The following is a 24,605-nucleotide window of genomic DNA, read 5'->3' as shown; positions in this document are numbered from 1 at the left end:
ATAAGCTTTGAGAGTTTCTTCTTCAGAGTTAAAAAGAACATTAGACTTAAAATCCACACCCACAAGTGTCAAGCAGAAGGAACCAAAATACTTGTTTCCTCAGACAATAATCTCTCAGCAGCAAAGATGGCTTCTTACCAAGTGCTAGACAAACACATGGTTCTCTCAATGTGGCAGAACAAAAGCATTCTCCAAAGGCCTCTCTAGGCCAACTACAACTATTCCAGGAAGATGGCCCTCACAATATCTCTCTAACCCCGTAGAAGCTGCTTTAACTTGGCCTCCTAGCTGGGGTTTCCCTAAGAGTTTCACCTCTGCTTCTGAAACAAAGAAAATAAATTGGGGATCAGGATCCAGTGAATACTTCCCCCATCCTGTTCAATTTTTCTACAGCAGACTGGTCTAGTCTACAACACTGAATTTTGAAGACATCTGAGCATGGAGGTAATGGAAAGGAGGCTCACAACGGATACAAGGTACAAGTGGAGAATGATGTGGGAAGAGACTCTTTACAATTACCTGTTAAATGCTGTACACTTGCTAGAAATCCTTGATGGCAACAACAAAGAGCAGAGAAGCATTTACAAATGGGAAAGGATTCCACCTGGCCTTAAGCACAGGCTCTAGGCTGGGCAATGGGGGGACACGGAGTGCCTCCAAGCCTGGGTCAGACATCTGAGCAACCTCCCTAAGCAGTCTCTAGTGTCGCTCATGATGCTGAGTGGACCCATCGGAATCATTGCAGAGTTCTCTCCAAGATCCTCCCCGTGACCAACCACTTCAGATCCTGGCACAAGAAGAGAGTAAAGGAGTCCTGTTTCCAGCAAATTTGAAAATCTCCATGTCAGGCTGCTCGCTAACTTTGGAACAGAGGATTCTTTTCACAGTAGAATTTTCATTTTGCTGACATACACCCGGCCCCGACCACCACCATCATTGAATGTGAACGATCGTATCGGGCAAAGGTACAAATGAGGTAGGTGCCTGCACGGGCTCACCTTTAACCTCAGCAGAGTTCTCTTTGGTCTTCAACACTACAACAGTGAGCTTCACTGGGATTTGCGTGAAGGCAACATAATGATTAGGTTCCACCACGTAATGAACAAATACTGAGAATTTAAAGGCTCCAACTCCCTTGGCCTCTGAAGTCTTTACAGGCTGCCTCCCTGACCCCTGCCAACCCTCAGCATCTTCCATAGGCACATGCCAGCCCCAGCCATGGGGCAGACTCTAAATGATGCATTGTTAGGCTCCGCAGAGACCGAGAATCATCAAACAGAACCTTGGAAACAAGTCCTTAGAATAGAGAGATTTTTGTCAGCCTGACTGCGCAGACAGCTGTGGGCAAGACCAGTAATTCCCTGCAAGGCAATTTGCCAGTCCCATTATTTCCACACGATTCTACCACTGGCCTTATTTAGCATGGGCATTTCCCCTGCTCAATTCAAAATAAGTCAGTGAATCATTTTCTCCATCACTCATCTCCAGTCGTCACACGAAGGGCTTTCATCAATGAGGAACAAACAATACAGAAAATTCTATCTTCGTTGTCATATCATTTGAATGATCAGATGCAACAAGCAGGTTTATTTATTATCTTTTCTTTTTAAAAAAAAAAAAGCAATGTAATTCTCAGTCAGAGCTTAATCTCTTCTAACTATATCCTTAATCAAAATACCTTGATATTGCCTATAAAGCATTATTATTAATACAAAAATGTTAAGACTCGAAAGTCACATATCCAATCCTAGACAAGGCCAAGGTTTCACTTTCAGCCTCAGCCGCGCGCTCTCTTCAGCGTCCACACTATAGTTGAACAAACACCTTATGAACGAATGAATGTGTGTTGAATTAGAAGCACAAAAATGCAAGTCAATTCATTCTGGTGAGGCCGGTCCAAAATGCAAGTTTCCAAAGGAATTAGGGTTTTAGCAGAAAACTGGTGGCAGCGACCTTGAACCCCTTCTTCACGTGCAGAGAAAAGGGTCAGAAAACAGAGACTGGAAGGGTCTTTTGTTGGAAAAAAAAAAAAAACCCAAAAGCAAAAAACTAGGCAGCGAGATTCCCACCATGTCTACTTGGCCTCATGAGGGAGACTCGAATGGCATCTGGAAAAATTAGACAGATGGTGGAGTCACACCTGGAGCATCTAAAAAGGGTGAGAGAGGGCTGAAGAGATGGCTCAGCGGTTAAGAGCACTGGCTGTTCTTCCAGAGGTCCTGAGTTCAATTCCCAGCACCCACATGGTGGCTCACAACCATCTGTAATGAGATCTGGCACCCTCTGACCTACAGACAAATGTGCAGGCAGAACACTGTAAACATAATAAATAAATAAATCTTAAAAAAAAAAGAATATAAAAGGGGTGAGAGAAGCTGGCCTACACTTCTGAGAATGAAGAAGTTGCCTCCATATTGCAATCAGTTTGAGTGCTGGACTCTACCTGTGTGTCGATGTGTTTCCTATGTGTTACATGCAGATAACTAGCTACAGATAGTAGGGTGTTGTCTCAGATCTCTGTCAAAGGGTAGATTAGACGAACAAACAAGGGACAGGGAAAAGCTGACAGCCTATCAGAGAAGCAAGAACCAGAGACCAGCAAGGCCACCTTCCTCTGGAGAACCCACAGGATTCAAGTGTTAGGGGAAGAGATGAGTTTTCAATGGTCCCTTCTACTGCTCTGCAGGCACCGGCCATGACAAAGCCACAGAGGACCATACGTGGCTTAACAGAGACGTAGTCCTTACAGCCCTACAAGCCCAGTGGAAAGGTGTAGGCGCTATGGAATAATGTTCTTGTACACTGTAAAGATTTGTCATTTGAATTGATTTAATCAAAGGCTGATTGGCCAGTGGACAGGCAGGAAGTATAGGCAGGGTGATTAGACTAGGAGAATTCTGGGAAGAGGAAGGGTGGAGTCAGGAGTCACCAGCCAGCCAGATGCAGAGGAAGCAAGATGAGAATGCTGTACTGAGAAAAGGTACCAAGCCACATGGCTAAACATAGATAAGAATTATGGGTTAATTTAAGTGTAAGAGCTGGTCAGTAATAAGCCTGAGCTACTGGCTGAGCATTTTCAAGCCTCAGAGTCAAATTATTTAAGAAGCAGCTGCTGGGTATTTGGGAACAGGCAGTCAGGAGAGAAACTTCGGCCTAAATGTAGGCAGGTTGGTTCCATTCTGAGGCCTCTCCCTTGGGCTTGTGGATGGCCATCTTCTTTGTTTTCATTTGGCCTTCCTCTGTGTGTCTGTGGCCTAAACTGTCTCTTCAGAGGACACTACTGCTCTTGGATGAGGCCTGACCATATAACTTTGTTTAGCTTTAACTACCTCTGTTAACTGCATCTCTAAATACAGTCATACTCCGAAGTACTTGAGATTTAGACATCAGCATATGAATTTGGGGCACACAGTCCAACCTTTAATACCCCTTGAAAGATCTCAAGGACAAGATTCAGCCCTTACTTGTCAGGCTCAGAGAATACAGTACTGTATGGCTGTCGTACTGAACTTGAGACTTCTTTATCCCATTCCTCCACAGCTCCAGTTGTATCAAAACAGGACTCTGTGTTTTGTTTTGTTTTTTTAAGACAAGGATTCTCTGTGTAGGCCTGGCTATCCAGGAACTCACTCTGTAGACCAGGCTGCCCTCAAACTCACAGAGATCACCTGCCTCTGCCTCCCGAGGGCTGGAGGCAGAGTACTTGCACCACCACCACCCATCAACGAGGCAAGACTCTTAACAGAGATCCTAAACCATGGCAGGAAGATGGGGGAAGTAAGAGAGGTATGGAGAGAAAAGGGAAAATGACTTAACTTTAAATCTCACCTTATCTTTTTTCAAATTTTCTGAGAATGGATGTTCTGGGCTAGGAGTGTGATTCAGCAGTAGAATGTCAAAAAAAAAAAAAAAGGAATTGGACATTCTACGTTCTGAATTCAAAGTATTTAGCCACTGAAACTGAGCCTGGAACTTTTTAAAATCTGTAATAGTGAGAACAATAATATACTAACCACTTTTCAGGCAATTGGGCACAACACAAAGTTTATGATGAGATCTCATAAATCTAATTAGTTCACCAAATCAGATAGATATATATGAATATATAAATGAGCAAATGTTCCTGTGCATTAACTATGGGCTGGGTGCTTTCACATATGTTATCTCACTTATGAATAAAGTACAGGTTTTAAAAATATTATCCAAATGATTAATAAGTTAAGAAATGTTTAAGTTCATGACTACGCCAGTAACTCGGATTTAGCCACTCACATTGAACACATATACCAGAATATCACACAGCATTCAATAAAGTATATCAGTTAAATTTTTTTAATCTCTTAAATAATTTTCAAAGGGAATTTCATGTTGGCAAAGGGATCTTTCTAAGATACTCTAATAGTTCACATTTTTTTTTTCACAGAAAATAAATGAGCACATTCTTTTAGGATCATAAATGTCATTGTGATATTACATCAAAACAACCTTGCACTAAAACTCTCGGGAGAACATTAATCTTCTATTCACAACTTGCATCTCTCCAGGAGATGACATTTTTTTTTTCTTTTGAGAACCAAATATATCTCTCTTCTTTGGAAATAAATCCTGACATCTACTAAAGCTAATCTCAGTCCATGAGTCAGCCAGAGCCACAGGCACTGATGTGAAACTGCCCGTGGCTCTGGCAGCTTCGCTATCTGCTCTGTCAAACCAGCTACTCATGCTCCAGTTGAGCCTACCGAGAAGTCCCAAGGTTACCTCCTGCCCTAAATCCATCTGCTTTCAAAGACACAGGCTTAACAAGACAAGCTATCTCTGCGATGCAAAAGATCTTTCTAGACTAAGAAACGTGATGTGACGATCCCTTAGAGGAAGGCCAGTTTCAAGGTCTCTCAAATGTTCTCAATGGAACTGTTTTGATGCTCTCACTTCAATATCACCTTCTAAGCACATCACCATGGTCCCCTCTTAAGGGAATAACTGCCTGTAGAGATCTAGAACCAACCCTCAATGTCCAGGTATCTGAAGGCACAGGCACCCATGGGTGCAAAGGCTCCTTGGCTCCTTCCTTTGGGGTCCATTCCTTAAATTTTATTCATCTTGCATATCAAGTTAAAAAGAAATTAGGTCTGCTGCTGGGTTCGATGGGACATACCTGGAGTCCTAGCACCAGAGAGGCTGAAATAGGAGAATCGGGAGTTCAAGATCAACTGGGCCTCCCTAGCGAGACTGACTCAAAAATAAATTAAATTGATAATATTTTCCTGTGCGATCTTAACAATTAATAGTGACAGTGAGAAAACAAATGCAAAATATACGGTAACGATGTAGAGCAGTCTGGTGGGTGCCTTAAAAGTTAAACATAACCCTACCATTTGATCTGTATTTCTGAAGTAAAACTCAAGTAAACAAAGCCTGACGTTTCTCTATAGGGAAACACTGGCAGCAGTAAGCTGGAGTGTACTGTGCATGCATGCATGGTACAGTATGGGGCTGTGCTGACAACATGGTGCTGAGTCCAGCTGCCTCCCAAGAGTGCCGTCTGGTGGTGTGACCATACCGTGGTGAGCATAGCTGCTTGCCAGGGTCCAGTATGGGTGAGGCTCAGAAGCATTATGCGAAGGCAGACACGACCACATGGCACACGATTCTACGTCTATGACACGTCTGAGAAAGGCAACGTAATAGACCAAAGTGGACTAGTGGTTGCCTGGGACTGGCTGGTGACAGGGAGTGACTGCAAAGAGCAGGGGGGCTTGCACAGCGTTATCAATTGATTAAGTCCCTGACTTGTATGCTCAAGTCGGTGATGTATCATGACAGACTATCAATAACTCCTCAGCAGAGCTGCTTCTAAAAATATCAAATGCAGAAAGTAAAAAAAAGCAGTTCCATATGCAAAGGGTTTGGTTGTGAAAACTATCTTCACAGTGAGTGAGGAGACGGCTCTACTCATGGTTATATTTAGTGCCTTGGTTTTAATCTTTAAAAAGATGTTGTTGCCAAAAGTTGGCTAACCGCATTATTTCATCCGTTCTCTGACTCAGTTCCACAACAGAGACAACCTGGGCCATCCATGAGTGGCAACGTTAGCAATGTCACCTACAGTGATCACGGCGGCTCCAGTTGGGCTGTGAAATCTCTTTACCCAGTCATGGGGTACCTTAAGTACTTGTCGGAATAAGGGACGCATACATGTTATAAATGAGTTCTCTGAATGACAAAAACTGGGAGCAGGAGAAAGGGAATGGATGAAGAATCCCCAAATGATTTCTGCTACCCCAACTATCACACCTGGACATTTGAAGACTGAGTTCAAACAACTCTTATCCCAGCCTAGCCGAGCACAAGGGCTCTCTAGCTGGAAAGTCCATGTGCTCCACCATAAAGGCAAATAGCTTTTAATATGAAAGATACTTCCACGATGGAACTATGATTTAAAATGTCCTCCCAATTGATTACACAGCCACAAACCTACATACCTTGTACATGATGCTACAAGGGTTTAGATAACTACTCAAGGCCTTGCTATTAACGTGGATAGACAGAAATGAGAAAGAAGACATCTATGATGTCATACTCCTATTTTACATACTGGATTACCAAGGACAGGCAAACAGCTCATGTAGAAATGGGGAATCACAGAGCTATTGCTTACAAAATAAAATAAGCCTTGTTTTTTTTAAGAGTCCATGTGGCCTAGTGTACTTGCACAAAAACAGGAAGACAGACTTGCACACTCAGAACTCATCTGTCCAGTATACACATTATACCATGTAGCGTCTGTATAGCTTGAAGCTGACGTGAAAATCCAAGACCAGTGGGGAAGCTTAGTCAGACATGGACCCAGCAAAAGCACTGTTGTCTTTTGTGTCCTATGCATGGAACTTGGACCTCACGCATTCTAAGTAAAAGCTCTACTACTGAGCCACACCCCCAGTGGCTCTAGGTGACTGGCAGTGTCTAGGTGGCAGGTGATGCTCGCTACCACATCTGGATGAAGGAATCTTACTTAGCCCGTGCGGCCCGATACTATGGCCACTAGCCACAGATTGCCACTGAACATTTGAGACGTAACTGGTGCAAACCAAGATACACCAGAAATGGGAAACACTCAGGTTTTGTGGAAAAAGAACTGTTCACCTGCGGTTATCACTAATAAATGCTGTATTAATTATATATTAGAAATGAGAGCATTTGAATGCATTACTCATTTTATAACGTTATAAAGAATCTAAAATTGTCCATGTAACCTCTATTTGGGACATGAGTCTCTGTTGGTGACAATTTACACTTTTTCCCACGGACTACATATAAAAGCATTTCACTTTATTATTACTAAGGCAGGATAAAAATTAAACAAAAAAAGGTACATGCCACCAGCTTTAACGTTATCTCCACATCTTAATTTTATTAATTTACTAAATATTGCAAGTTAGTGTTTTGTTTTTGTTTTTGTTTTTTTTGGTTTTTCGAGACAGGGTTTCTCTGTGTAGCTTTGCACCTTTCCTGGGACTCACTTGGTAGCCCAGGCTGGCCTCAAACTCACAGAGATCCGCCTGCCTCTGCCTCCCGACCGCCCGGCTTAAGCTGTAGTTTAAAAGGCTTCCTCAGACACAGAGAGAAGGAATAAATGACTGACAATTTTATTCTACTTAGCACTCAGACATCCAATCTATGCATGTTAAACCATTACCCCCAATACTGTACTATTCAAAAACTACATCTCTATTTTTCTCTATTACGAATTGGACAGGTGGGGGTTTTTTCCAAAGCACTCAATATGGAATGTACCTCTGCATTCACTTCATTCTGAGTGCCGCCATGTTTAATTTAAACAGGATTTTACTACTACATGTACATGGTGGTTGAAGCAAGACAAGTTCTCTGAGGAACTTCTTAAGGCAACTTAAAAATCAGTCATCTTTACATTGTTCGAATTATATAAAGATGTAATAGAAGTACACAAATAAAAGAAAACAGGAACATATCTGAATCATCCTGTGTCACATCAGCATATGGGACAATCCTTATTGCTATAGATTATTAATGGCAAGAATAATTATCTTTGTCAATATAGTCACAGTTCTCTAGGAGGTTGGCAGAGAGCCATAACATGCCATAACAGTCAAAATAAGTGTCATTTACCTAAATCAGGGCTTCAACTTTTTATATTTGCAACCCTTTTATGTGAGAAAAACTTTTGAGATCCTAGTAACAAAATAGGTATATAAAAAAAGTATACACCGACAAATCATAAGGAAATTTTTTAAAACTCTTATATATTCATATAATTTTACCACTGTTAATGAAAAACAAATCTACACACTAATGAGATGGGTGTGCTTATTCATTTTTACATGAAGAACTAAATCTTGGCTGAACATTTGACACTGCGGGACTCAGAGCATCTCCAATGGTTTTTAGAGTTGATTGATATTTCAATTTTATAATTGCTAGATGCTGAAAACATCACTTTGCATAAATACACGGCACAAAACGACGGACTATGTTTAGAGTCACTTCATAAATGTTGGAAACTGTCCTAATCCCAAGCCAAAAATCATTTAGTAATTTTCTTTAAGTGGAACTCAAATCAGCAACTAATTTGTTTTTAAGACCAAACATTCTAATACAAGATAACACAAAGATACACTGATTTGACAGATGCTGAGGAGTGATTTGTTTTTCATAATTAAGCCCGTATGTTTCTGTGAGAGCAGAAAAGTGTGCATGTACAGTCTGACACTGCAATTCATAACATGTAATATCCCTGAGTCTGAGCCACGCCGTTTCAGGCCGTGATCAATGGTGTTGGTTGGTGGGACGCCATGCACAGTGCAAAACCAAGGCCACCGTGAACTGGTGCAGTACATTATGGGTGAGTGTTGCGCAAGACACCTCAGAGTCATTTTGTGTTTGTTTTTTAACTAATTTTAGGTCACTGTGCATTCAGAAACCCTTCTTTGTTGGTACATTTTCCACAAATCTTACATTTGGTTGCTGGGGGATGCCAAGCCACAGTTCAGGTAGCTGGGACTGAAATGACAGCTCTGAAATATTTTTTTCTTTTTTAAATTGTATTACAAGTGAGGACTACCTCATTTAATACAATCACTTCTGAATTAAGTGGCATTATCATTTTCAGTTACCAGATTAGAAAACTATAGGATAGAAACTTTTATCCGGCCCAAGTGGCAACATTTATCAACAACAATAACAAAGTTCAATTTTTGAGCCCAACATGACTCTGGGTTTCATATTAGACAACACTTAAAAATAAAGCTTAGCCAGATACACCTTCTTAGTACTTAAAAAAGAAAAAAAGTTGAGTTGCCTCAAAAGGCGGAAGAATCCTAGAATGGCAGCTGGCAGGAGACAGCTCCATCTTAGGAGCCCATATGGACCACTGTGTAAAGGATGCTCGGTCTGGCAGCTCCCTCCCTCCTGCATCCCCATCTTCTCATCATGCAGCATAAGCTTAACCAATAATTTTATTGAGACTGCAAATCAAATCCTTCTCCACTTAGCTTTGCTGAGGATACCAACTGACCCTCAGAGAAAATATAAAGACAGAGAAGTGGAAGCGCCCTTTTTATAACTCAGCTGAGAAGCACAGACTAGGGTGGAAGGTCCCACGTTTTTGCCAACAGTTCAGAAAACTGAAATGTCTGATCCTTAACATACTCCTATGGTCAGGACATTTCTATGCCTGAAGAAATTATATTGTCTTGTACAATTCTCTCCAACATATGTATAAGTTCAATGCTGTAAAGATACTGTAATTCTTCAAGATAGTGAAAAGCATTGTTTTTTAAGGGTAATTCTAGAAAAACTGCCCAACAAGACAAGGGCATGGCAGGGGAAGGGTGGTGAATCCTGCCACATACAGAAGTGCCCACAGCCTGCAGGCGTCCGTCCACCTTGGCCCAAAGCAGATAGTGACATGATTACATGGGCTGCATCTTCTGTTTCTTCTGCCACCGTGGATATAAACACTCACTCTGACTGTCAGGGGACTCAAACCCCCTTGGCTCTAGGGGGTATGCACTTAAAGTAATCAGGGGAGGCGAGGGCAGAGGAAGGAAGCAAGCTTCCATCACCGCCATCAGCAGACTGGCCCAAGCACAAGCTTTAGCGAGGTGTCATTTGGAGGGGATCCTCGAACTGTGCCTGCCGCTGGCTTTGAGCAACAAGAAAAGGAGGGAAAGAAAAGGTCAAATTTCCCACAAACACTGAATAAAGTTGCATCGAAAGAATGAGAATCCGTCAAGATCGCTTATAAGTCCACGACTTAAAAAAAAAAAAAAAAAACACTACAAAACTCTAAGAATCTCCTATACTATAGAAAGGTTGATCTTGGATATCAGCTACTGCCCCTATCCTATTCTAAACAGTATTTTTTTCTAATTTAACAACAGCAAAAAGTTCATAAGGTAAATTTCAAGAGAAAAATGCTACTAGCCCCCCCAACGAAAATTTAAGGATCTGGCTGCATCTCTAAACAAAGGTCTAAAAGGATTCTGAGAGCATATGAAACAACTTTCTCCCAAGATGCCTGTGGGAGCCTGAAGATTTTCTGTTGAGAAAAAGGAGAGACTATATTCAACCCCATGTCCAGTGTTACAACCTTCTGACAAGGCTCAAGAAGGTTACGGAGCCGCTCCGGGGACTCTGGCCTGTCTGGAGGAGCTCCATCTTAGTTTCTTTGTGACTGACTGTCTGGCTGGTGGCTGGGAGGGGGCCACCGTGCCTTGGCTGCCTCTCTCAGCAGCACACCCTCAGTTCTGAGAAGTCTTCCATCATCAGTGGGTGAACATTCATTCATGGGAGGGGACGTTCAGATCACTTGAACATTCCTGTCCAATTATGACTCCGAACAGAACCTGCTAACTCCTGGAAAATGTGTGAGAGATTTATGTGCTTCCCTCAGTCAGCAGGCTGCTAAGGGTTTGAGTTCCACATCGTTTCTGTCCTTCACATTCAATAACATTTGCCTCCCCTGAGACTCCCAATTTTTATGTGTTCTTGAAAGTAGCTTGCCCAGGTCAAACAAGTCTGCGTTTGCCACAATAATTAGCTGTGTGCAGGACTCCCAAGTCCTAATCTGTGTCCAGGAGACAGACAGACAGACAGACAGACACACACACACACACACACACGTATGTTTAGGAGCCCAGTGTTGTGAGCAGTCAGAACTAAGATCATGTCTAGTTCTGGCACATACTGCCCAAGTAGTTATTTTCATTTCCCTGGGTCTCAGCATCCTCTGCAGAATGAGTTCTCGCCGCTACTCAGTCCAACCACCAACAATCCACCACAGACTGTGAACACGCTGAACCCTTGAAATTCTGAGTCCATGAGGGCAGGGCTTGTCATTCTGGGACCTTCAAACACTGGACTCTCCCATCAATCTTTGCCCCTTGTGAGAAATCCGACCACACCCCAAGATCAGACTAAGACCGGCCTTGACCTTATTCACGTTGAGCCAAGCAGCAAGGTGCCTGCCAGACAAGGCGCTCAGGTCAACGCACTTGTGCTGCTGAGAGAGCATGGTTACATGCGGGCTAACCTCTGACTGGTGCACGTTTTTAAGGTGGTAGTTTGAGACGTCACCGTGGGCATGTTTCCTCTATAGAGTGTGGTTCACAATGGCAGTGCTCTCCTCTTGTGTGTGGAAGTTTCACAGGAGGAGGTAAAGAGCAAGAGCAGCCCCCTAACAGAGAGCCAGCCTACCAGTGAGGGAATGTGGCCCTATATCCCACGCGGGTTTGCTGAGACAGCCTCTGCTGGCGAGGAGGACAGGGTTAGCTCGAACCAGAGAGAGAGGGAGGGGGCAAGTTGGGATGTTCCTGCAATGGGCTAAATGTGATCAGATAAGGTTCATGTTGCCCCCCAGTGCCTCCTCAGAGAGAAAACAGGGACCTGCTGCCTATAGGTGAACAAAGACAGCACAGGCCCAATTCCAGACCAAGGAATGTTATACCCTTGGATAAGGAATTAGAGCTCAATTTTTAGAATTCTTCAGTCCTTCAGGAAACAGTCATACCACAGAACAACTGTTTTTCTTCTTTGTAATAACTTTTGAAAACTTTTTTTTTTTTGGGTGGGAGAAGGGGGTACATACCAGGCTATGTATGCATGTACAGGTCAGAGGACGACTTACACCAGATGGTCAGGCTTGGTAGCAAGGGCCTCTACCCAGGAGCCATCTAACCAGCCGCCCAGAGCCACAATTCAGTTGTCCTAAATGGCATCATACTACATCCAATGGAACTAGTTCTTAAAAAGTGGCCAACAGTGTGTGGACTGGCTATGTGGCAACCAGTGACTAGTTTTCCAAGTGCGGTTGTAGAACCCACAATTAGTTCTTCTTGGCATACATACATGGCGGGTTATCAACCCTTCCTGAGGAGTGGAGGTACATGATAGAAAACAGACTCCCCTGAGAAGTGGCATAAACACACCAAGGATTTCCAGGTACATTCCATGGATTTGGGTTCTCAAGGATCTGAGTATTCATTCCAAAGAAGGTTCAGAAATTGCCTTAGAGCACCAAGGTCCACAAGCCTCTTAAAACTGATTAAAAAAAAAAGAAACATTTTTGAGCATACAGCGTCACTGGAAATAAGCCAATTTCCTCCATGGAAAACTGGTCCAAAGCCTGCATCTGATGTGCAGAAGTGCCCGTCGACAGCGGCAGAGTATTCCAGGATTACCGCAACAAGGTCTTTGGTTTGAAGGACAGATTCCTTTTGGAGGAAAAGAGCTCCTTGCTGCCCAAGTGTAAAGGGAGCCTTTCTTGGTGCTTTCCACTGGTCCAGAGAGCTCTGCCAGAGCTTCCTTTCCTGGCGAAGGTTCTGGAACATCAGCCAGCACCAGCAACAGGAAAGATGTGGTGGAAGTTTAAAACAACAACAAACAAAAAAAGCAGGGAGGGTAGAGGTTAAAAATAAAAGTTCTTGATTAAGCAAACTGAACTCATCTAGAAATCGTAAAGAAAATATAGGGCTGGGTATGGTTACATAATCTCTGCACCCTGATGGCTGAACAAGAGAACTGTAAACTCAGAGCTGGGGGAGGGGTGATTTTGTTCTTATTCATAACAAAAGAGCAATACTGAAATGTGAGTATTCTTTAATTGGGTTTTTGACAGTAGAGAAAACTGATGTACTACATACACTGCTTTATTGTAAACTTTGTTATTCACAATACAAATTTAAGAAAAGAGTAATTGGGCTAGAAAGATGGCCCAGTGGTTAAGTGAACTTGTTCTCTCCCGGAAGACCTGAACTGGGTTCCCAGCACCCACTGGGATGGGGGTTGGGGGGTCCAAACTGCCCGTAACTTCAGTTCCAGGAGGATCCAGCGCCCTCTTCTGGTCTCTAGAGGCACTGCATGCATGTGATGTACACACATACATGCAGGCAAAACACCTCCACACATGAAATAATAGATTTAGATGGCTTGTTTAATACCAGGGTGAACTAATTATGATAAACATGTCCAGGGTGAACAATGGGCATGGAGTTATATGACAAGACAAGGCACTTTTCAGCGAAGTCCAGTTACTACAGAAGGATTAGAGCACATCTCAGGTACAGGCAGATAAGATGACAGGAACCACCAAAACACAGCTGGCGGTGACGTGGAGACACAAAGGACAAGCTTCTCCAAGGGCCGGGGGGAGGGGGTTTCCTGCGCATCATCTCAACTCCAACATGCGTCTGCTGCGGTCTGCACTGTTCGGTGATTCTCTTTTAAACTCACCTCTAACCTAGATGGCTTTATGTCTCATGGTTACGGTTATGTGTTTAATGACATGCTCATACATGTTGTTCAGTAAATACTAACCATGCACCTTGTGGTAGAGATCGCTTGGACTCCCTGAATATAAAGCTGAAGAGGCGCACTTAACTTCAACAAAGGTTTTGTTTTTAAACGCACTATGAAGTCAGTAGAGCCCCTTTTTAAAATGCTGGCTAAATTGAATGATAATCCATCAGCAAGTCAGTTTTTCTTTTTTTTTTCTTCCCTACAGAAGGCAGGAGTTAGAAAATGGGAAATGCGGTGAGCAATCCTTTTCTAACTCTTGTGGTACTGCCTGCAACTATCAACCAAGAGGAGAAATCTCTTCACTTAGCATCTCACTAATGATCTCCTGCTTTTGGTTAACCAAGTCCATCTCAAACTAAACCATACTGATCAGTTCACTGTCACTTTACTTCAGAGGACAAAATGGTTGTAATTCAACATTCTAGTCGTATCTTAAGGATGCTTGTCAGTATCGATTACCTATATACTGAAACAGAAAAATTAGAGTCCTTTCCCTACCCGCTTTTAAAACACACAAAGGCCTTCGACACATGTAGCTTTGTTCTGTCAACTCCTATACTCATCACCCACAGTAGAGAAAATTCAGTTGGCTCCCAGCAAAATAAAGCCTGCACTGTGCAGCGAATGTTGTCTGTACCATGAATTAAGGCCCTTCTGATGTGACTCTTCTAACCCTGGGTACTTTCAGGTCCCTGCTGCACACTGACTGCTCTAAGACCTTCAGAGGACCGTCTTCCCTCCACCATAAAAAAGGCCCCATTGCACAATCCTCCCAATGAAGGCATTTGAGAGTGATTCGGACACCCCTCTGTAGCACGTCAGGGAGATGCTTTTCTGTTCTTAGATGTTCATTGTCTGGTGTTGCTGGTGACTGTGAAGACATATTTGGAGAGATGCTCTGTGTTTGTGTGTGTGTGTGTGTGTGTGTGTGTGTGTGTGTGTGTGGAGGGGGGAAGGTCAGCCCCTTTCACATCAGTATCACTGGGAAGACCAGGCTGTCAAGAAAAATGAGAGATGAGTATGTGGCCAGGCATCATGTTCCTTGTTCTTCCTTTGAATTTAGATTAAGGCCAAACATTGGGGTGAAAAATACCTCAAGACACAAGGACTCTGTCGGCTAAGTTATACAGTGAAACAGAGTGGATGCTTTGTAAGATTGATTTTTTCGTTTGTTTCTTTTATCCCATTAGAACCTGTAAGTGACATTGGGGTACTACAGAGAACATCTAACACCCTCAAAATGTCTAACATGGGCAGAAGAAAGCGGAGGCAAAAAATACCAAGTAGGAAAGTTAAACAAAATATTGATATTTATATCAATAAAGCATAATATTGATAGGTGGGCTTGGTGCCACGTGTCTGTAACTCTGTACCGTGTGCACAGGCAGGCATGAGTTAAAGACCAATCTAGTCCACATAACAAGTTCCTGGCCAACCAGGACTGCACAGTTACACCCCGATTCAATGAAAAGCACCTTATACTCATTTATACTTATCCAATGTGAGTAACTACTATGTATCAACACTGTTCATGATACTCATGGGACAGTAATTAAAAATGATACAAAACTCTTGTCCTCCTAGATCTGTACTCTAGTACAGGAAGACAGTGCTAACCTGAACTAACATATAAGGCAAGGTAGAAATGGACAGGGGCCACACAGGGACACAATACAGGGAAGAGGTTGCAGGATATACTGGGCGGGAGTGTCTGAGAAACCACCTCAGGGGAAAAGGCCACAGTCCAGGTAGGGGAGATGAGCTCCAGGAAGAAGGGACATCAAAGGCAAGAACTCGGGGGCCAGAATGCACCTCAAAATCTGAAGGAATAACACGGAGGCCAATGTGTCGCGTGCCTAACTCATCTTTGAGGAGTTGGGACAAGTCATGCCGTTAACACAGCCACACTTTCACAGAGCCGAGACCTGCCTCTGCTCATGCGTACTTAAACCCACAGGCCTGAAAAGGAAGAAACGAGGAAGAGGAAACGGAGTGAGTAATCCCAGATCAGAGGACCAACAAGCCTTTAGCACAGCTAGACCAAACTCAGCAATATGATGAACTATTCTTATTAGTAATAGTTAATATTATTAAGAAATAAGAAAAATAAGAAAATAAAGAATAAGAAATAAAATAATAAGAAATAAAGAAAAAAAAGAATAAGAAAACCCAAACAAAACAATCCAGCCAACTAACTAGTCCTAAATATTTAGTTTAAAAGTAATCACTTTCACTTTTTTATCTAACAGATGGCTGAGAAAGAACTTAAATATTCTCTGAGAAATGAATGAAATAATGCAAGCAGCCTTCCAAGAGCTCACTATCCCAGCAACTGGCTGCACAGAGAATCTGTGAGCACGGGAGTCTGTCTCAGGATGTGGACTGCTACAACACAGCATGCCACAGTAACCAATTATATAAATAAATGAATGAATGAATACATGCATGCATGCGTGCAGTGGACTCTCCCTCAGCTAAAAGGGTGCCTTTAACCATTAAGCCCTAGAAACCAATTTTTACTTGATAGGGGGATGAATATACTATATTATTCACCTATGAGATTTGCCTATAATAGCCACTGTGAGTAAAGACCTACATGGATCTAAAACAAACAAAATAATTATTAAAGAAGCAAGCTGTAGGTATGCAGAATTATGCCATTAATGTAAAACTGTACACATAAATGTTCATGAGTTTTTATAGGCACACAGGAGTACGGAGCACGCTTGGAAACTATGTATGTACTAAGTGCTTACCTCATCCCTGCTTACCCGAGGCTAGAAGCAGAGAAGAAGGGACAGAAAAAGTATGTGTTGTCCTTTGTTATCATACCTACGTAGTGGAAAGGCCGATGCCTTACTACGCTCCATTTTTGTTTATCTTTGAAATATTTCATTTTTATTTCTATTTTGGAAGACAAGCAGGTTAGGAAAGGAAGAGAGGAAAAGTCAAGACTGCATCCTGTTCAAACCAAGACCCAGCTGTCTCAACTCCAAACCTCAGTTTCTTTTACCTGTAAAGTTGTGTGGCAGCGGGGGTCGGTTTTAACACGGTGGGGTGGTAGAGCCCAGCTTAGCACACTACAGGCCCGGAGTTTGACTGGCTCTGAGATCGATAGCCAGTAACATTAAAAAAGGAACAAAGGGTCTGGTTTTCTCAGCGGGTAAAGGCACTTCCTGCCAAGCCTGAAGACCCGAGTTCAATTCCCCAAACCCACACAGTAGGAGCGAACTGACTTGACTAGTTGTTCTCAGACCTCCACAAGTATGTTGTGGTGCCGGAGCAAAAACATACATACCTATGTACATGCATCCATTCTCCCTCCTCCCTTACACACACACACACACACACACACACACACACACACACACACACACACACACAGAGCAAACAAGAAACAAGGGAGACAGCAGTTGTATCTTCCCCGGACATACTTTAGGAAGTGGCAGTCTAGAGATAGCAAATGTGTGGGGCCACCATATTTCTTTCTCACCGAATCCCCAGTGGCTGGGGCATCCATTCTTATTCAGTTTCCCAATGACCGTACAAAGATCTTTCAACTGTACTCTGTACACCTGCACTGCCCTTTAAAGTCATAAAAAGCAAATCTGAGGATGTAAATACTACAACAGATTCGTTAGTAAAGCATCTCCGTGAATGGAGATAAAACCGACAACCCAACACCAGATGTCTCTCCCAGGCCATATTAAACAAGAATTGGATTCCTTCTGATAGAAAATTGGCTGCCGCAGAAGCATAAAGGAGAAAAGGCCTCTCTGGTAAGTTATTGCTAACAAAAGATAAAATTAAATCCATCAGTTAACAAAAAGAAAAAAAAAGAAAAAGCTTGCTGTCACACGTGTAAACAAGCACTTGTGGGACAAAACAATCAAAGTCCAACCTCCCCGGGATTCACAGGGTTTTTTTTCCCCCAACTATGTTCAAACCCATAGGAGATGCAAGTTCGCGCTAAAAGAGCTAATGAAAGCCCCACTAACGGACAAACTAGTTCCTCCTCCCCAGGCCGGCCTTTATAGCCTTGAGATCTCATGCCCCAGACAGACAATGAGCAAAGCCTCCTGGTCCCTGGCAGCTCCGCGCTATTCTTCCTACCGCAGATCCCAGTCAATCACCTGTGAGCCCAGTGTGAAGGGAAGCGGCAGGTACCAAGTGAACGGCCTTGCATCTGCACCACTTGGTCACTGGGAGTAAAGTTGCGCTGAGCTGGGCTCCTTGGAAAAGAAAGCCTGGCTTTATATAAAGTTCAGGCCTTGGAGAGGTCACCCTGCCTCTTCAAGTCACAGTGGGTTCCATCTGGTTTAATTCCCCCATCTGTTGCCTTTCCAGACTCAAACCACCCATCCCCACCCCATCCCAAAAATGAGACGCGAAATCCAAAATGAAAAACCGCCGCAAACTACAGAACCTACATTGCAGACACAAACCGGCCCAAGCCAGCAGTGATGAGAGACTTGAAGGAAGGATGCCCGCCCTCCCAAGACGGGTCGCAACGGATGGCGACCTATGTCCAGAGCTGCCTGGAGTGTGCCCCAACTCCAGCATCCTCCTCCCCGCCGTCCTAGGAGCTGTGGTGGGGGAAAATGACAAGGAGGGTGGGGGGGCAGGGGGCCAGGGCCAGGGAGTGGTCTCGCCTTCGTCCTCCCGCCAGTTCACCGGCTCCCTTGAGTCCGTAAAGGAACAATAGCGGACTGTGGGTCTCCGGGGCCACCCGGCGTCTCCCGCTCGCACCTCCTTCCCCGGCTTTTCCAAGTTCAGCGGAGAGGCGGGTCGAGCCCAGGAGCAAGGATTCAGGAGCCGGACTCTGGGCAGGGCACGCAGGTGGGACAGGCTGCCCCGGGGGTGCACCCACACCGTCCTCCGGGGTCCGGTCATTCATTCCCACCCGCGCTCCCTCCGCGGACACCCCGCGCCTCTGCCCCGCACCGCACCAGACCACCGGAGGAGGCGAGCCCCCTCTCCTAACTTGGTCGGTCCTCTTGTTTCTGCTAGATCCCCACCATCGCTCCGGTTCCCCCACCCCACCCCACCCCACCCCACCCCACCCCACCCCAAACTGTCTTCCGCGGCCAAGGTTGTGTGTCCAAGACCGTAACTCCCGCCCCGCGCTCTCGCCCTCCGCAGCCCCAGACACAAAGGCGGGGACCAAGCCCACACCCCGCACCCGGGCCTCCCCGCTCGGCGCCGCCGCCACTCACCCCATCCAAGCGGCAGCCTCAGCTCCCGGCCCCGCTGGCCGTCCCACCCGCCGCTTCCCCAGGAAAGCGCGGCCGCCGGGCTCGCTTCCTGCTCGGCTTCCTGCGCTGGGTCCCTCCTCCTCCTCCTCCTCCTCCCCCTCCTCCTCCTCCCGACGCGGGGGTCAGTGGGCGCTCAGCTCCCGGGCTCCGCCGGCAGGGCGGGGGCAGAGGCAGCACCACCACGTGGCCACCGGGCGCCGGCCCCCACCGACCTGGATCCCGTGGGCTCCGGGAGGGAGGTGCTAGCCACTCCCACCCCCCTTCGGCCCCAAATTCCCGGAGTCAGGTGACCTGGCCCGGGCGCTGCTCCCCGGACCTGCGGGAGGTGCTCTCTGGACCGCCCACGCCCCGTCCCCGCGGCGAGTCCAGGACGTCCAGGTTCGGTTTGGATTTCTGCGGCTCGTGGGATCCTTCAGCGTGGATCTGTCTCACGTCTTGAAGTTAGTGGGAACCCACGGTATGCGTGTCCCACCGCTGGGGGTAAGGATGAGGCCCCGAAAAGGACTCATTTCTATTTCCAAAGTTATCTCTAGTCTTTGGGAAAAGCAAGGTCAGGGGCAGAAGTCAGAGTCAACTGAAGCACAGTCGAATTGGTTCCGTTTCCAAAGTTATCGAACAGAAAGTAAACTGGACCGTACTCACATTTTCTGGACTGAACCAGTCGGTTGGAGCGACTGTTTTCCTAACACTCCTTACTACTCCTCAGGTGGTAGGACGAAACTTAGCTGTGCTTTTGCTCAGGAGTTGGGAAACATATCTCCAGCCTGGACTGACAGGCTAGATAGGAACAGGAGCGCCCTCAGCGGAGTGTCTGAGTTGGAAGTCCTTAGGTCCTCTGAAGCTTCCCTCCCCCAGCCCACCAAGACTGGACCTCTGAACCTAAATGACTCCTCCATTCATTCTGAGGATTTCAAACCTCTCCGCTCACTCCCTTAATTTAAGCAGGCTTTTCTATGCATTTTAGTCCCACTAACCAGCTAGATCGTAGAAAGTTTGACTCACCAAAGCCCCCATGAACTCTTGTGCCTTTGGCACAGAGAAAAGTCTTTGTAACTAAGTGGCGGTGGTGGTTTTTTGCTACGATCTACCGTAAGTCCACTGAAGTTGGAAGGAAAAACAGCCAATTCCGACAGAAGTGAGATTCACTCCAGCGGCAATCAGTGTACAGTATCTTGGCTGTGTGCTAACATCAGGTCCTGTGTGTTTTTTCCCAACCCCTGTGCAACTCCTTGCCCCAAGAGAACACCCTGCCTCAGCTTTCACAAGCCAACTAGAAAACAAAAGCTTCGTCTTTAGCTCAGTAGTCTTTGCTTCCTCACACTACGCATCAAACAGATTGGGGGAAGGGGGAGTGCGGCACAGTTTAAATCAAGATGCACACTCTACATGTGATGTAGAACTAAACCACACTAAAAGAAACATGACTGATAAGCGCTGTGTTTAATGCCAACACTTTCTGCAATCCAGGTTTTCAGCCTGATCGGTTTCATCAGTTGCCACACAATGTTTGAGTGCCCTAGAGGACTGAACCTACAGCCCTGACCCTATTTTTCACATCTGCGTTGTGTTGAACCAGAGGCAGCGAGGATGGTGGCACAGCGTATAAAAAGCCACTTTGGAAATGTCAGCGTGTGCCTATTTGTTTAGGAACCGATGACAAGTCGTAGTTAAACTGTTAAACAAGTGTCTGGCCAGTCTTTCGTTCACCCAGGCCCTCACCTCTGCTGAGCTTTCCCAGCCACCTGTAGAAAGCCTTTGTCAAGCTGCCAGGCTCCCATAGGTGTCTTCTCTCATTCGTTTATAACCCAGCCCTCATCAGCGGGTCTGATAGGTGTGCGGCATTGTGTGGAAGGAAGGCTATGCCAAAACCATTTGCAGATTCACTCTTCTCCAAGCCAAAATTGACATCCAATATACTCTAGCTGGAGTCTTCGCCTTCACACAACAGCTGAAATTCTCCCTCCTGCGTGGAAATTAATGGTTAAGTTTGGGGTTAAGTAACAGCTTGCCGTTTTGTGTTTGTTTGTTTGTTTGACCCAGAAGTCTTAAAAAAGCCAACTGAGCTCGGGATATTTGAATATGTCTGAGACTGTAAATGGGCAGCAAGAATGAAGTGAGTGAGCATCTGCTGTCTAAAGTCTGTTAAAACTCAATGGGATAAACAGGGTGCATTCCTTTATCCCCAACAAGGTGACTGTGGCACAATATATATTGCAATGAATACTAAGAGCAAGGAGACCGGATGCTCAGATCCGTTTCTTTGTTTGTTTTGATTTTTTTTTCCAGGCAGGGTTTCTCTGTATAGCCCTGGCTATCCTGGAACTCACTCTGTAGACCAGGCTGGCCTCGTACTCACAGAGATCAACCTGCTTTTGCCTCCCGAGTTCTGGGATTAAAGACATGAACCACCACCACTGGCTTCAGATGCATTCATTTTGCTTACTTTTGAACTTGAAGTGTTTTAACCTCTTCTGGTCTTACTCTCCTAACCAATAAAAGAACATACATCTGCTGTGGAATATCATTCTGTATGCTGTGAATGTGTGTTCCTCTGATTGGTTGATAAATAAAATGCTGATTGGCCAGTAGCCAGGCAGGAAGTGTAGGTGGGATCAGCAGACAAGGAGAATTCTGGGAAAAGAAAGACAGAGTCAGGAGTCGCCAGCCAGACACAGAGGAAGCAAGATGACAAGGCAGAACTGAGAAAAGGTACCAAGCCACGTGTCTAAACATAGATAAGAATTATGGGTTAATTTATTTGTAAGAGCTAGTTAGTAATAAGCCTGAGCTAATGGCCGAGCAGTTATAATGAATATAAGCCTCTATGTGTTTACTTGGAGGATGCAAGTGGGAGAGATTTGTCCTAACCATGGGCCAGGTGGGACACAGGAAAAGTTCCAGCTACATACATCAAATTACATGGCCTCAGAACCTTTTCAGTTCAAAACCCTAAGCCTATTCTTAATTAGCAGAGTCTTTATAAGCAAAACCACCTTGTTGACTTTAGGATAAAGCATTCTCTAATCATTCTCTTGCCACACCAACATCATTGTAAACACCAAAGGGTGTAGCCATCTAGCACTTAGTAGGACTTCATGAATGAAATCCAGTGATTGGGAAGACTCGGTTTTTGTTTTTAAAGTTAAATGATATTACATCTCTTCTCCCTTGTTCAATCTCTCATCAGTATTGGTTCTCCTCAGATTAGGAACATTTGGAGATAATTAAGATAAAAACTACCCACTCCTGCCTAAGGAAATATCATGCCATAACCCAATACCATCCACTTTTTTTGGTGTGTGGCGAATGCTGCAGTTTGGATCTGAAATGTGCATGTGTGTGCTTGACCTCCCAGGACTGTGTATCGGGAGATGATGAAACTTTAGGAGGTATAAACTTCTGAGAGGCGTTTCAGTCCCAACGTATGTCCCTGTGAAGGGGTTTGTGTACCCAAGTATCTCCATCTTTATTTTTGCTTCCTGGCCATGAAGCAAGCAGCTTGGCTGTGCTGTGAGCGCTGGCCATCATGTGATGCTTTGCCACAGCCCAAGAGCACCATGCCCATGGATGGCAGACTGCAGCCTCTGTACCTGTGAACTAAAATAAGGCTTCCAGCCAAGAGTGGTTGCACGTGCCAGTAATCTCAGCTCTTGGCAGGAGAATCAGGAGTACAAAGTCATCTTTATCTCCATGATGAATTCAAGGCCAGACCAGGCTACATGAGACCTCATCTCAAATGCCCAAATTAATTAATGAAAGCTTATCTTTTTATAGTTTTGATTATCTCTCGTATTTTGTTACAGTGATGGGACGCTGACTCACAGTCAACATCTGACCCCCACTCTGTCTAGCAAAAAGCAGCCAGATTGAGAGAAATGTGGGGCTCTGGAGCCAGTCCAGAGAAGAAGGGGAAAACATAATAATAGAATCAGAAGGCTGGGAGGAAATCTACACACACACACACACACACACACACACACACACACACACACACACAAAGCTCAAATATTCATAGAAAAAAAAGTTCTTTTTATATTCCCCAGGATGAAGTCACTAACGCAGGAAAACATTAATAAAGTAACTTTAGATTGCAAAATTTAGCAAGACCGTGGTGGTGGTCAAGCAGTTTCAAACACTAATTGGTTTGTGGGTTTTGGACTTACCAGAAAGCTGGCAGACGCCTTTCTAAAGGTAGGTCATTCTACTTTGTGTCTTAGCAAAGTTGCACACCTGCTCAGGAGATGAGGCTACAGGAAGCCCTGCATCCACATCTGTGCCCTGCTTGCCGAAGGCAGCAGGCGAACTGAGCATCTGGGCCTTGGCACTACAGAGCTGAGAAGGCTTTAAGGCTCTCGTGACTAAGTAGTGCTGATCCTCAGCTCTATCCTGTTAGTTTGATGGTGACAGTTGCTACAGATTTCCTTGGTACCCAATCTACTATGTACGATAAAATGCAAAATGTACCCAGTTACACGTGCTAGTAGGAAGAAACAAAAATGAAAGTCTCACTAACCCTGTTTTTATATTGATTATGAATAGAAATGTTAGTATTTTCTGTCAACATTATTATACCTATTTCTTGATCTAAAACAATGTGGTTACTAGAGCTGGGTGTTTAGATAAAGTAGTAGACTGCTTGCCTTAGAGCAGGCACAATGTCCTGGGTTCAGTCTCTAGCACCACACACCGAAACGGATGGTTAATAGAAAATTAAAAGGTTATTATTCAACTTACATTCTATTTCTATTTGGTGACATTGCTTTAAGGGCTGGTGTTATGAGCAAACACACTTTAGTACTCACTACATGTCAAGCTTTTTTCTAAGTGATCAGCTACAGCGACCATGTCCTTAAGTGTCCAGTCTTCCTCACTTTTTAATGTTAAGGGGGAGTTGCAGATTCTGAGAGGGTCTGAAAAGAGGACAAAAGGCAAAAACTGGCAACTTCTTAAGCTTATGTAAGTGTTAGGTCAATTCATCTTTATGTCAGTTGGATGGATCAGAAAGACCTGGGGCACAGAAAGAGTTAAGTAATTTGCCTAAGTCATCAGATTATGATCAGGTAGTGGGGTTGTGATTCAGCTTAGGACAGTCTGGCTCCAGAGCCTTCGTCTTTAACTGTTGTGTGGTCCTATCTGCAGGAGACCCAACATGGATTTCCTAAGCACTGTTTCTTATAGACCAAATTAGGCATTAATAGATGCAGAAATTTCAAGTACATGCAGATGTTTCCAGAAATCACAGCACTAGAAAGAGTAGAGGTAAGAATCTAAGCATGGGTGTCCAAGTTTAGAATGGTCCTTTTAGCCATTATTCTATTGGCTATCAGGCCTCCTCTACTAACACATGACAATCAATCTCCTCACTTTTTTCAGCTCTACAGAGGACTGATTGTGGGAGGATAGAGCCCCAGCTGGCATCATCCTGGGGCAAGCAACCAAAGGCAGGAAAAGTTTGACCTTGATGGCCTTTCCTTTCTCAGAACATTTTAAGCTAATCCCTATGTGTACCCCTTT

The 24,605-nt window shown here is 44.5% G+C and overlaps 1 protein-coding gene across 5 annotated transcripts in view; it reads right to left on the bottom strand.

Annotated features, from left to right (window-relative positions):
- The window catches only part of Rai14 (retinoic acid induced 14), a 143,241-nt gene extending 124,081 nt beyond the window's left edge, over positions 1–19,160 (bottom strand). For 3 of the 5 annotated variants that reach the window (XM_052743124.1, XM_052743127.1, XM_052743128.1), the window contains exon 1: positions 19,053–19,160. The gene's annotated coding sequence lies outside the window, so the exon portion shown is untranslated. Of the gene's footprint in view, positions 1–17,969; positions 18,844–19,052 lie in introns of those variants that run through there. The other 2 variants (XM_052743125.1, XM_052743126.1) reach the window with 2 other exon arrangements.
- Positions 19,161–24,605: the final 5,445 nt, after the last annotated feature.

The sequence above is a fragment of the Peromyscus californicus genome, unplaced genomic scaffold (genome assembly GCF_007827085.1).
Source record: "Peromyscus californicus insignis strain IS unplaced genomic scaffold, ASM782708v3 Scaffold_18__1_contigs__length_77618521, whole genome shotgun sequence".
Lineage (NCBI taxonomy): Eukaryota > Metazoa > Chordata > Mammalia > Rodentia > Cricetidae > Peromyscus > Peromyscus californicus.
The sequence above is the reverse complement of the archived record's forward strand: the minus strand, read 5'-3'. Positions and strand labels throughout refer to the sequence as shown.